Source organism: Mobula birostris, chromosome 9 (genome assembly GCF_030028105.1).
Source record: "Mobula birostris isolate sMobBir1 chromosome 9, sMobBir1.hap1, whole genome shotgun sequence".
NCBI classification, from domain to species: Eukaryota; Metazoa; Chordata; class Chondrichthyes; order Myliobatiformes; family Myliobatidae; genus Mobula; species Mobula birostris.
Window position 1 is genome coordinate 110284976 of NC_092378.1, and position 13675 is coordinate 110298650.

At 41.6% G+C, this 13675-nt stretch overlaps 1 protein-coding gene across 3 annotated transcripts in view; it reads right to left on the reverse strand.

Moving 5' to 3' along the window:
• The window catches only part of pigq (phosphatidylinositol glycan anchor biosynthesis, class Q), a 56097-nt gene extending 42823 nt beyond the window's left edge, over positions 1–13274 (reverse strand). The window contains exon 1 of one of the 3 annotated variants that reach the window (XM_072268605.1): positions 13178–13274. The gene's annotated coding sequence lies outside the window, so the exon portion shown is untranslated. Of the gene's footprint in view, positions 1–5361; positions 5774–13177 lie in introns of those variants that run through there. The other 2 variants (XM_072268604.1, XM_072268606.1) reach the window with 2 other exon arrangements.
• Between the last annotated feature and the right edge of the window lie 401 nt (positions 13275–13675).

The window sequence follows — 13675 nt, forward strand, 5'->3', positions numbered from 1 at the left end:
AGGTTCAAGAACAAAAGAGGATAACTACACTCACTTGCCCATCCATTGAGATGCTCCTACAACCAATGATCTCACTTTAAGGAATCTATAACTCGTTATCTCATGATCTCATTATTTATTGCTATTTATTTTTATTTGCATTTGTACAGTACGCTGTCTTCTGCACTCTGGTTGATCTTTCATTAATCCTGTTATAGTAACTATTCTGAGTATGCCCACAGGAAAATGAATCTCAGGGTTGTATATGGTAACATACATGCACTTCACTAATAAAATTGACACCATCTATACTTCTCACTATCTCAATAGAGCAGCCAGCATAATTAAAGATCCCAGACATTGTCTCTTATATTGTAAGACTATTAAATCCTTCCCTAGTATGATAGAGTAGACTCCTGACCTCACAATCTGCATTATGATCTTTCACCTTACTGTCAACCTACATTGCACTTTCTCTGTAGCTGTTACACTTTATTCTGCATTCTGTTATTGTTCTACCTTGTATTCCCTCAATGCACTGGAAAATGTATTGATCTGTATGAACAGTATTCAAGGAAAGCTTTTCACTGTACCTCGCTCGATACATGTGACAATAATAAACCAATTCCAATTTCAAGTTTTTAGATGGTAGAGAACATTTACACAATTACAGGTTTCCCCCGCATTCCGAAGGTAGAGCATTCCTATGAAACGATTCGTAAGCCTGAATGTTGTAAAGCGAAGAAGCAATTACCATTAATTTACATGGGAAAAATTATGTGAGCATTCACAGACCCAAAAATAACCTACCAAATCATGCCAAATAACACATAAAACCTAAAATAACAGTAACATATAGTAAAAGCAGGAATGATATGATGAATACACAGCCTATATAAAGTAGAAATACTTTTCTATAATCAATGCTTGCACTGTTCTCCGTAGCGAAAATCTCATGCAAGCGCCGTCGGTAAAAACACGGCGCAAATGCTCTCGGCAGAAACACTCTCTCCAGTGACTTTTAAGCTATGAAGCTGCCAAATCATATCAAATAACATGTAAAAATACACAGCCGATATAAAGTGTTTGTAGAAATAATATATCTACAGTGTAGTATTACATACGGGAATCGGGAAGACATCGAGCACACTGATGATGGTGTGTTAGGCTGAGTCGTCGGAGGTTGGGGTGGTGCAGTGGCCCCCACCCTCTGGGCAGCGAACCCATACCGATCCGCGAAGAATGCAGTGGTACAGTAGTAGCCGAGACGCACCCAGCACACCTTTAAGAAAAAAGTTGAAATAAACAAGCTAATTAATTAGGTGCCGTCTGGCATGTAAATGTCGGCCCAGATCAGAGGCGATGCAATCCGCAATTGCATCTGATCTGGGCCGACATTTACGTGATGGGTGGCACCTAATTAATTAACTTGTTTATTTTGGCTTTTTTTCTTAAAGATGTGCTGGGTGCGTCCCGGCTACCGCTGCACTCTTTGTGGATCGGTATCGGTTCACGGCCCGGGGGTTGGGGTGGTGGGACACTGGGGTGTCATCTCATCGATCAGGGCAGGCAGGTCATCTTCTTCTATGTCTGCCTGCCTCAATGTCGAAGGTCGAGGTTCGTTGTCTGCTGTGGCTGATGTGGAAGGCTTGCTTGACTGCTTAGCTTCGCGCATTTTTAGATCATACAGTTCTTTGTAAGGACTCAAACCATCCTGCAAATATGCCCTAAACCAACGTACCTTTTCAAAATTAAAGTCAAACTTTATCATTGCAACGAAAATCTCACGCAGTTGCTTCACGTTCAGTTCCTGGACGACTTCACTTTTGGTCCGTTTGCTACTGTATTCGGTTTTGATTGTTATCCTTTCCTCTTCCAATTGCATCAGCTCTTCATCTATCAATTCTTGGTCATGGGATGCCAAAGCCTCTTCAACATCATCTTCGTCAACTTCCACAAGCCAAACTCACGTTGTCTTTACTTCGTTCACCACGATCAAAACACTTAATTATGTCTAGTTTTACGCTAACACCGTTACGAGCTGTTTCAGGCTTTTCCGATACCTTAGAACTCATCTTGCAAACGGCTGCTCACAGGCACGTATTTAAGCAATGCCGGCTAGAATGCCGTTCCGAATCCGGGGGAAAGCGTGCTGCCTTTTTTCGTAACAGTGAAAACACCTTCTGTTAGCGAAAACAGGTAACCAATGTAGGTCTTTCGTAATAGTGAGGTTTCGTAAAGCGAACGTTCGAAAAGTGGGGGACACCTGCACCCTCAATGCCCAGGGAGGGAAAACCAGCCTGGGCAATTTGTTCCTGACAGCTACCTAATGATTCCTATGTACGTATGACAAAAATAACATTGGCTGTGAAGCCATGCCATCCAGCCAATGTCAAATAATCTGACAACTTTAGTCCTACAAGTCTTTCATATGAATTTAGTCCTAAATTCATGCTAGATGGGAAAGATTATTTCCCTGAAGACTTTCTCATTCCTTTTTTAAATGACCTTCCCTAGCCTGTATCCTTCTTATAAAAGGGATAACAAGGAGTTTTAGGGTTTGAAAACTAATACCTCTACTTTTTCAGAACCCTATAGAATTCAGCATGTTTCTGTTGACCATTTCAACTTTTACAGAATCATCATATCTATGCATCAGAACTTGGTATTGCAACTGCTCTAACCATGACTGCACAAATTTGTAGCCATTTGTGAATGTAGCCATGATACATGATGCATCAAGCCACCCAGTCCGGTTTCTAGTCATGAAAACCAGTTTCTCCTCCACTGACTCAATCTGCACTTCCCCCTGCCTCTGGAAGGCATAATCAAGGATCTCCCTGCCCATGTCTTTCAGTCATTCTCTCTTCTCTCCTGTCCAACCAAGCAGTAAATACAAAAGCTTGAAAGCTCATAACACCAGACTCAAGTAGAGCTTCTGTCCTGCTGCTACCATACCCTTGAATGGACCCCTCATAAACTAAAGGTGCACATATTCCGTAGCTACAACACTACATTGTGCATTCCATTGTTTTCACCTCAATATACTTAATTAATTAATTAATTGGCATCCATTAGTCTTGCGAGACCAAGGATCTGCGCCCGGAAAGTCTTCACTCTCCAGGACGCAGGCCTGGGCAAGGTTGTATGGAAGACCAGCAGTTGCCCATGCTGTAAGTCTCCCCTCTCTACGACACCAATGTTGTCCAAGGGAAGGGCATTAGCACCCATACAGCTTGGCACCAGTGTCGTCGCAGAGCAATGTGTGATTAAGTGCCTTTCTCAAGGACACAACACGTTCCCTCGGCTGGGGCTCGAACTCATGACCTTCAGGTAGCTAGTCCAATGCCTTAACCACTTGGCCATGTGCTCACACACAATATACTCACAACATATGTAATTCCATATGTACAGATGACACACAAAAATCTTTTTACTATCTTAGTGCATGTGACAATAGTAACCCAAAAGCACTATCAAATTCATATCTTTCCAGGCACTGCCTGACTTGCTGTGCGTTTCTGATTTTGAGTTTATTAAGCTTTCTTGTTTTAAAAGGTATCATCCACACTCCTGTTTCCTCCTAACCAGGCCAATCAATTCTTTGTACCAAATATTTATTTTTCTAAATCTAGAGATTAAGGTGTATAAGATCCATAGTGACATGTGCATTTGGATCCAAAATTGCCTTGCCTATATACATACATACATACACACACACGCCTTGGATGAAAATGTGTATGGGTGAGTTAGTAAATTTGTAAATGAAGCAATGATTGGTTTATAGATAGTATGACACAGTAAGACTGTCAAAGGGTACAGTGGGTTATGGATCCATTATAACTGGCTGGAGAAACAGCAGATAGAGTTTAACTTGGGCAAGCATGAGCTGATGTACTTTGGGAGATCAAACATAAAGGGAAAGTACACAGTTACTTGTAGTTTTTATGTACAGAGGATTTTTGAAGTCCAAGTCCATAGCTCCCTGGACGTGCCTGCACAAGTTTGTAGTGTGATAAAGGCGGCACTTAGAGTTGAGGCATTGAATTTAACAGTTATTTTTCTGCTTTATAGAACTCTGGTTTGGTTGCATCTGGGGTACTACATTTAATTCTGATGATCCCATGATAGGAAGAATATGGAGACTCTGAACAGGGTACAGAAAAGGTTTACCAGGACGCCGCCTGGATTAGCGAGCATGGACTAGAAGGAAGATTGAATAAAGTTGGGTTGCTTGCTCCATTGTAGCAGAGGCTGAGGGGAAACCAGGGGAGGTGGTGAAGGCAGATAAGATAATCATGCTTAAGAGGCTTTTAGATAGGTACAAAAATATGCAGGAAATGGAAGGACATGGGCTATGTGCAGGATGAAGGGAATAATTAAGTTAACATCCTGGGTAGAAAGACCCGTGTTTGTGCTGTACCATAATGTTCTGTATCTTCTTTCCCTTAACCTCTGACAGATCCACTTTCAGAAAAACTTTACAACTAACTTGTCACTTACTTATCACTCTCCGCTCACTGTTTTTTCTGCTGCAGCACATTCTCCTTGGATGTGTTCTTACTCTATTTGAGGTTCTGATTTACTTGACCTGGGATGAAATAGAAGTGTTGGCAAGCAAAGGTGCTTTCTCAAGGAAACACACAGACCACATCCCATTCATAACATCTGACACAGCATCATTTAGTATGCTGCGTGGATGCTGCAGAGAGTAGTGGACATAGCCCATCATGGGCTCATCCCTAAAAATATACACGTGAAGCACTGCAAAAAGGTAACATTAATTATCAAAGTTCATCTGAGTCACACCATCTTATTGCAGTTACCATCAAGTAGGAGTTTCAGAAACAGAAAGTTCTACACCTCCAGATGCTAGAACAACTACCTTCCTCCAATCGTAAACACGAGGAATTCTGCAGATGCTGGAAATTCAAGCAACACACATCGAAGTTGCTGGTGAAGGCAGCAGGCCAGGCAGCATCTCTAGGAAGAGGTACAGTCGACGTTTCGGGCTGAGACCCTTCGCCAGTCCCGACAAAGGGTCTCGGCCTGAAACGTCGACTGTACCTCTTCCTAGAGATGCTGCCTGGTCTGCTGCATTCACCAGCAACTTTGATGTGTGTTACCTTCCTTCAAGCATTCGGTTCTTGAACCAATTTGCACAACAGTAGCCACCATTTCAGTATAATAACTAATTTGTACTACCACGGACTCTATACTTACATTCTGATTGATATTTATTGGATGATTCTGTTTATGCTTTTTCTTGTGAATGTTGTTTCTTTGATGCAATGTACCTGTGATGCTAATAAAAATAAGTTTTTCACTGCATCTGTGTATACGCGTTCTTGTGCATATGACAATAAACCCGACTTAACTTACAAGATCACTGCACACCAGCCACATTGCCTCTCGTCTCCGTCTGCACCCGTTCCAAATTCAACTCAAGTAGTCTGGCCCTGTCAGACTGAGGGAGCAGCATTCCGCTGCCTTTGAAGGTCGAGTGAACCCGTCGTGTCCTCTCCACCCTTTTGGAGAGAGGTCGGTTGTTATGGAAACGGAGCGGCCCAAGCCGGGCGCTGCGAGACGCGCCGAGACATTAAGGCTGCTCTCAAGTAGATGACCAGCGATGGCGGCGATCAACGCCGGGTGTAGGTGTAGCAACACATCACTACCAGAAAGTCAGCAGCCGATTAGGTCAGACCAACGTCGCTAAAGCAGCCGCCACTAAGCAGTGCAACCCGAAACCAGCCCGGCTGGAACCACATGCCCAATTTTGAGGCCCGGGTAATGTCGAGCACATAGAAGGCGGTAGAGTTGCATCACCACAGTACGACCCGCAGGAACACCCACTGAGCTCTCCGAAGTGTAGTCATTCCGGCAGCGTACGGCAACGATTTACTCTTAGCAAGATCGCAAGAACAGCAAGACGATAATTCATGTTAATATATAACGTAGAAGGCCATTCGGCCCATCGAATAGAAATGAGCCGATGGGAGAATTCCGTGGTAAACTATTCGTCCCAGATTTATACTCATCTAAATGCATGAGACAAATTATAGTGGCAATTAACCTTCTCGTGCCTTTGGTATGTGAGAGGATAACCCACGAGGTTATAGAGAGAATATGGAAACTCATACACAGTGCCAAAGGTCAATATTAAGCCCATACAGTGTACATCATAACTGAGCCTTTCTATCCCAGGCAACTTCTCAGAGAATCTCCTCTGCAGAGGCAATTTCCAGTGGCATCATATCCTTCCTAGGGTGTTGTGACTAGAACTACAGATAATATCCAGCTGTGGCCTAGTCAGCATTTTATAAATTTGAACCAAGACCTTGCTCCTATACTGTATGCTTAGGAATTAAACAAACATTGTGTATACTTTCTTCCTTACCCTATCTACTTGTGCCACCAATTCAAAGGTTTTGTACACTTAAGTTCATTTGTTTTTGGACTGAGTGTGTGGTGTAGCGCTTTGCTATCTCCAAGAATGGTCTGGAAGACATGCATCCTCGGGGTGCAGCCCCGTGGCTGAACCAGTCCCTGGCAGATTTTGCCGATTGAGTCGTGGGAAATCAAAACATTGAGACAGCAGGCAGTGTGTTTGCTAATTGACGGCTGCTGTGGGAAGAAGGACCCTGTACTTGAGTGATTCCCTCCCCCCCCTTTAGGTAGAGAGTGAGAAGCAGTTGGTCCTTGAGATGGGGTGGGGTGGTGCTTGGAAAAGCAACATGGAAGATTGTAACATCTGAACAGTGACCTGCTGGTCTTCTGCTCTCGTTGTTACAGGAGCGACCTCTCCCTTGCTGGAGAGAGAAAGCTTGTCTGAAATACCAAAAGTGCTGGAGTGTGGACTGCAGTTTTGATGGACTCTGGATCAAGGTCTCTTTCAGGGGCTTTTGCTGTGCTAGCATGGTGGGGGGGTTGGTGCTTCAGCTGGCATGAGTTGGGGGGAAGGGGATTGTTGATGTTTTTGCTGCTGCCTCTGTGAAGGGTTGGGGAGGGGGGCTTTGGTGTTCTATCATTCATTCTATGGGGGCTCTTGTTTTGTGGATGTCTGTAAAGAGCACAAATTTCAGGTTGTATACTGTGTACATTCTCTGATATTAAATGAACCTAAATGAAATGAAATGAACTCTCATTCATGATAGATATTCTATCTGTATTATGTTATGGTACACACCCAACCACGCCAGTGTTTACACGCTCAGATTTTTCAGAGTATGGATAACTGACACAGTCCCTATAAAGATTCAGGCCTGCTCTGCTAATTGTGGCCATGTTTTGGTGCCACAATTTGGATAATGTATTTAAAGAGCACCTGAACTCAATTTGAATATTTAAAGAGCTCAATCATCAGCTCAACTTTGGTTCAGTCTGTGATTGCGTTTAGGATTTCTGTCTCACTTGGATTCTTGACCAGTCTCATCAGGTTGTTGTCTAGATTGTAGTCAGGAGCCCTTTACTCAGTTCAGTCTTGAAATCGTGTCTCAATTCCAGACATCCCACCCTGCAAAAACTCATTTCAGGGAGGTAGCACCATCAATTTGTGGAAGACTTCTGGGGGATTGTGGGACGTCTGCAATAGAGTAGCTCCTTAGCAGCTAGCCAGCTAGTTTAAATAACATTAGCTATGCTAATGAATGAATAACTCCTGTTAAACTCACCTCAACGTGTCTTTTACAGTCTTAACCCACCATGGGCAATAGAAAAGTCACTGTTGCAAACAGTGCAGCAAGCAACTCTGTCATTATTTTTGACCCCTATTAGGCAGGGGTACACTTCAGTGTAGTCTGGGGTGACATATGTTTCATATTTTCTTTTTTTGGAACACTCTCGCTCTTGCTCTTGCTCTTGCTCTCTCGCTCGTGGTCGCTCTCTCGTGCTTGCTTTCTCGCTCTTGCTCTTGCTCTCTTGTGGTCACTCACTCGCGCTCGCTCTCTCACGCTTGCTTTCTTGCTCTTGCGCTCACTCTCTCTTTCTCATGCATTCCCTCACGCTCACTCTCAAAAAAATCAATTTCCGGGACATTGTATATAATTTGCGGGCATCAGGGAGCCACTATTAATTTGCGGGAGACTCCCGGGACTTCCGGGAGAGGTGGGATGTCTGCAATTCTAGGCTCGGATTCTCCTGCACTTGGGTTCTTAACCATCCTCGAGGCCTCTCATCACATATTTAGACCCCAAAATGCATCCCCATACATGTATCAGGATTATATTCCATTTATTATTGCCCTGCCCAGCTAATCAATATCATTAGACTACCCTTCTCACTATCAATACCACCAGCTTTCATGCCATTTAGAAACACCCTGATATACCTCTTACATTTACATTTACATTGTTATCATATATAACAAAAGTAACAGTCTGAGTACTGATCTCTTTCACTTTTAACAAATCAATTTTTGAGCCATTTGGCCTTGTTACCTTGTTACTTTGTGTCCCATGGCCTCTAACCTTTGAATCAGCCTTCTGTGAGGGACCTTATCAAAGGTCTTACTGAAATGCATGTAAACTAGTTACTTTCAGTAAGTTATTCTTCAAAAAATAAAGTTAAATTAGCCAAGATTTCCCATCATCCCTGACCAATTCCTGCCTCTCCAAGTGTAGATTAATCCCATTTAACATCATTTTTTCCTATAATTTCCTAACTATTAATATTAGATGAACCGGCCTATAATAACTTGGATTATCCCCATTACCCTTCCTGAATAAAAGTACGACATCTGCTGTCATATGTGTTACTCATTTGAATTAGCACTACCAATCACCATATTGCAATTAAAATGGAAAATGGAAAATGCTGGAAGCAGTCAGCAAGCCAGGTAACATTTGAATTGACTTTATTTCTTACATCCTTCACATACACGAGGAGTAAAAATCTTTACATTATCTCTCCATCTAAATGTGCAACGAGAAACCAAATTAACTTTTTAGGTTGTGGCTGCTTTATCAGAACAATCTCATTGTGCACCTCTTAGATGTAGATGTAGATGTAGAACACATTTAATGATGTAACATTGAGGAAAGCTCCTTCTCCTTCTGAGGATCAGGCACCCTCTTTGATTGCAGCTGAGTTGAGGAGGAACCTAACCAGTAAAAACCCATGCAATGCTGCGGGGCTGGACAACATACCTAGCGCTGATGGATTGTGCAGCTCAGCTAACAAAGGTCTTATCAGGCATCTTTAATATCTTTTTGATCAGTCCACTGTCCTTGTAGCCACCATCATTCTAGTTCCAAGAGAGTGACAGTAATTGGCCTAAACGATTACCGTCCAGAAACACTGACCAACAATCATAAAGTGCTTTGACCGGCTGGTAATGGATCATATAAAATTCCACCTTCCAACCATATTGGACCTTTTCAGTTTGCCTACTGCTCAAACCGGTCCACTGATTATGCCATAGCCTTGACCGTTCACTCTGTCCTGTCCCATCTAGAAAGTGATGCCTTATACCCCAGGATGTTGTTCGTCAACTTCAGCTTGACATTTAACACAATCACCCCTCAGAGGCTGTTGGGTAAACTGACCTCACTGGGATTCAACATCCCTCTCTTTAACTGGATCCTGGACTTCGTGATGGAAAGACCCCACTTGGTCCAAGTTGGCAACAACATCTTAAACGCCACCACACTGAGCACTGGTGCCACTCAGGGTTGTGTACTCAGCCCGCTGCTGTTCCCACTGCTGACTCACACTGCCATATCTGTCTCAATCTGCATCGTTTACTGATGACACAACAGCAGTTGGCCTCATCAGTAACAATGATGAATTGACATACAGAGAGGAGGTAGGGAGACTTGTCAAATGGTGTGGAGAACAACAACCTGAGTCTCATCATAGACAAGACAAAAGAGATGATTATGGGTTTCAGGAAGGCCCAGGTCGACCACTCTCCATTGAATATCAATGGCTCTGCTGTGGAGAGAGTGAAGAGCACAAAGTTCCTTTGTGTGTATATATGATAGACAATCTAACCTACACCCACAATACCTTTTCACTATTCAAGAAGGCACAGCAGCGTCTACAGTTTCTGAGGAGATTGGGGCATGCAAGGCTCCCCACCCCCATTCTAACAACTTTCTACAGGAGCACTACCGTGTGTCCTGTCTAGCTGCATCGTTGTGTGGTAGAGAAGCTGCAAGGCATCGGACCGCAGAACCCCACAGAGGATAGTAAAAGCCTTAGAGAGGATCACCGGGGTCTTCCCCCACCCCCGTCCCCATTTGTGACATTTACCCGGAGTGTTGCGGACAAAAGACCCAAAACATTGTCGAGGATCTCTACCACTCACCTCACAATCTCTTTGACCCACTATTGACAGGAAGCATCAGGACTAAGACTGCCAGACTGGGTCACAGCTTCTTCCCTCAGGCTGTGAGACTAATGAATACCCTGCCACCAGTGAGGTTTCATCACGAGGGGAGCAAACTGCTTACTGTTTATCTGTGCTTCACATTACATGCATTTTGACCAATTTTATTAACTTATTCATGGTAATATTTTGGTTTATGTGCTGTGTGTGATATATATTTTGTGGGTCCAGAGAGATGACAAGAACTTTGAACTTGAACTTGAAATGACAAATACTAAGCACAGCCTCAAGCAGAGATTTCACCTTCTCACACATAATTTCTATCCTACCTATTTCTTCTTCATTAATCTTTTTATGGGTTGAAAAGGCACCAAAAACATCTGAATGTATTGGCTGCCCATTGGTCTCCCAGGCATCAAATCCTGTGGTAACTGGAAATAGAATGAGTGCAGGAGAGCACAACAAATGGCTTATGTTTGAATAGGTGCTAGGTAACATTCAAACACAAGTTTTGTCTCAGATACATTTTACCACCGGGCCACAGGTTCTACATTGCAGCAAAAATCTAAAACAGTCTATGAATGCACATCTTTCGGAAGAAGCATGAGCACAGAATGACCCAGAAAATTCATCCAAGGTCTGTGTTGAGTCATAGTTTTCATAAACTACCAGATGCGCTTGAGAGAATATGAAGAATTCCAAGTTAACAAGTAATCTGTTTAGTGATATTGACCAGGACATTGTCGATAACTCCCTTGATCTTCTTCATTTCTGTACATGATTCAGAACACCACTGATTTGATTAAGCAAACTTCCCTCCGCAGATACTTCGTTTCAAGTGCAAATTATTTTTAAACATCTAGCGTATAAGTATATAAGGCATAAATATACTATCTGAACTGCATTTGTCTGAAATATATTGGACCAAAATGTACAGAAAATCTAATGACTATGCAAATTAATGTTGTAAAACACATATCATGGTGGAAGTTATTGAATTATTTGAACTGTAGTTATAGGATTTATAAATGTATTAGTATTTCCATGAACATCATGAAAAGCCTTTCCATTACTACTTATGAACCCCAGAAAAGAATGTAATAGCACAGGAACCCTATTAATAATACAATTGGAATGAAATAAAACATTTATGGTTCAAAAAGGGACAGTTGAAATTGCCAGGTTTCATTCTTGCAGATAATAAATTGTTCTTCAAGGTATTTAAAAGATAAAATATCACATTTTGTTTAATTTTCCTTAACATTCCTTACCTCCATCTCATTTTCCTTCCCCTCCCTTTCTGTACTTTACTTCATCTGAATTCTCCCTATTTCCATCTCCATCATTGTCCTGATTTCATTTTCTTTTCTCATTGGCTGAGAAATCGATTGTATTGTTGTACATCGAGGTCCTATGTTCACAGTTGCCCCTGTTCTAAGTTCGGATAAAGGCATTTGCAGTACAAGAATTTCTTGGTGAGAGTTTTGAAGGGGGAACTCCATTGAATGAAGTGAAATAATCCAATTCAGTCAAATCTTGGATCATTAGTGAATCGGAGAATTAAGTATCTAAGTCAGATTGACATCCGAGGGTAAGATCACCAACCTAATCCAGTTAGTTTAAACCTTTGACTGCCGGTAACTCGATTTCTTTTTCAGTGTTAACAACAGTCCACTATAACAAGACAAGTGCCACTACAGGCAGTCCCCGGGTTACGAATGTCTGACTTACGGACAACTCGTACTTACGAACGGACTGCCATAAAGCCTATTATATTAAAAATTCGAATTAAATACAATGGTTCGTAATAATGAACGCATGCACTACTTTGTGACGCTCATGAAAACATTGCGTGGCTTCAGCGCTTCGTTGGCTCGAGGAAGAAGAACGCCGTCTGCCATTTTAAGTCAGATCACGTTGCCGTTAACACTGTGTTGAGTGTGTAACTTTGTATTTGGCTTAAATTTTTCTCTTATTCACACTTGTAACCATGCCTCCAAAGCGTAAATCTGATGCAAGTGCTGGTGATGTATCAAATGAAAGGAAAACAATCATGATTGAAAATAATAAAGCGATCGGAAAGAGGTGAAATGCCATTCGTCATTGGAAAAGCGTTAGGCTACAGTCGGTTAACGATCGGAACAATTTTAAAGGATAAAGTAATGATAGCATTTGAGGAAGAAGACTGGGACCTAAAAACTCCAGAACTGAAAAAGTTTTTGACGAAAGAGTTAGCTGAAGCCTTTTGTCTCATTGAAGCAGGGATGGCAAAGTTACAGGAGCAAGATCCTAATACAGAGAGGATTACCAAAGTTTACCGTACAGTTACCGAGGGCCTCAGCCGCTACAAGGCCATTTATGATGAGAAAAAGAAAAGCTCTGCATGGAATGGTAAAATATATACTATATATTAAGACAAACATTTGACTAACTGACGCTAAATAAGAACCATATGTACCTGTTCCGACTTACCTAGAAATTCAACTTAAAGACAGACTTAGGAATGGATCTCGTTCGTAACCTGGGGACTGCCTGTATTGAAATTTTCATCCTCAGAAAGTAATGTGCTGGAAAGTTAACTGACTCTAAATTATATTAACTTAAGGTGTAAGAATATTACTAAGGTGAGATTTAATTTAGTAGTTGGTATGGGCTCATAAATTATCATTGATTATCCACTATAGTTTAATGAAGTAGGGTTTGAGAAATACTTCAAATACTGCATTGATCCTGTTATGTAGCAAAAATATCTCATTACAAAAGGAGACAAGTTTAAGATTATATATCATTCAGAACATTCTTACTGTGTAGATGTTTGTTTTGGACATATTGACTAAAGACGATGATATAAAAATTGGAATGTAAAATTACCTTTAGTGACTGAAGGAAGCTGAGTCTGAAAATGCATCTGAAGTCAACAAGCACGTATCTGGTCAGCAAATTGTCTCCGTATCTCTTTTTAATACAAGGGTTAGTGCTGACAGTAGATAGAAAGGGTGGAATTTTGTGTGTGGAATGGCTAATGAAATTCTACACAAGATAACAAAGTTGTATTACCAGACACTGGGTCTTTATGAATTCTGGATATAATCATTTATATTCTTTTGTGCTTTATGCATGGAGACTCTGTTTTTTGTGCAATCTCTCTAACTATGATGAAAATATTTGCAGATTATTGAGTTTTGAGCTGGTTATTTGGTGCAGCGGTTAATATCATCGTTATGGGTGTGGACAAGGTCAGACTGATGATACTGGTTTTCAGCACCGCCCTTGTTACATAGACACTCAGTGTAAAAACAATATTATTTCAATGTAAATTTTTTACTCAGTAAAAAAACAATATTATTTCAATGTAAACATATTGGTGAA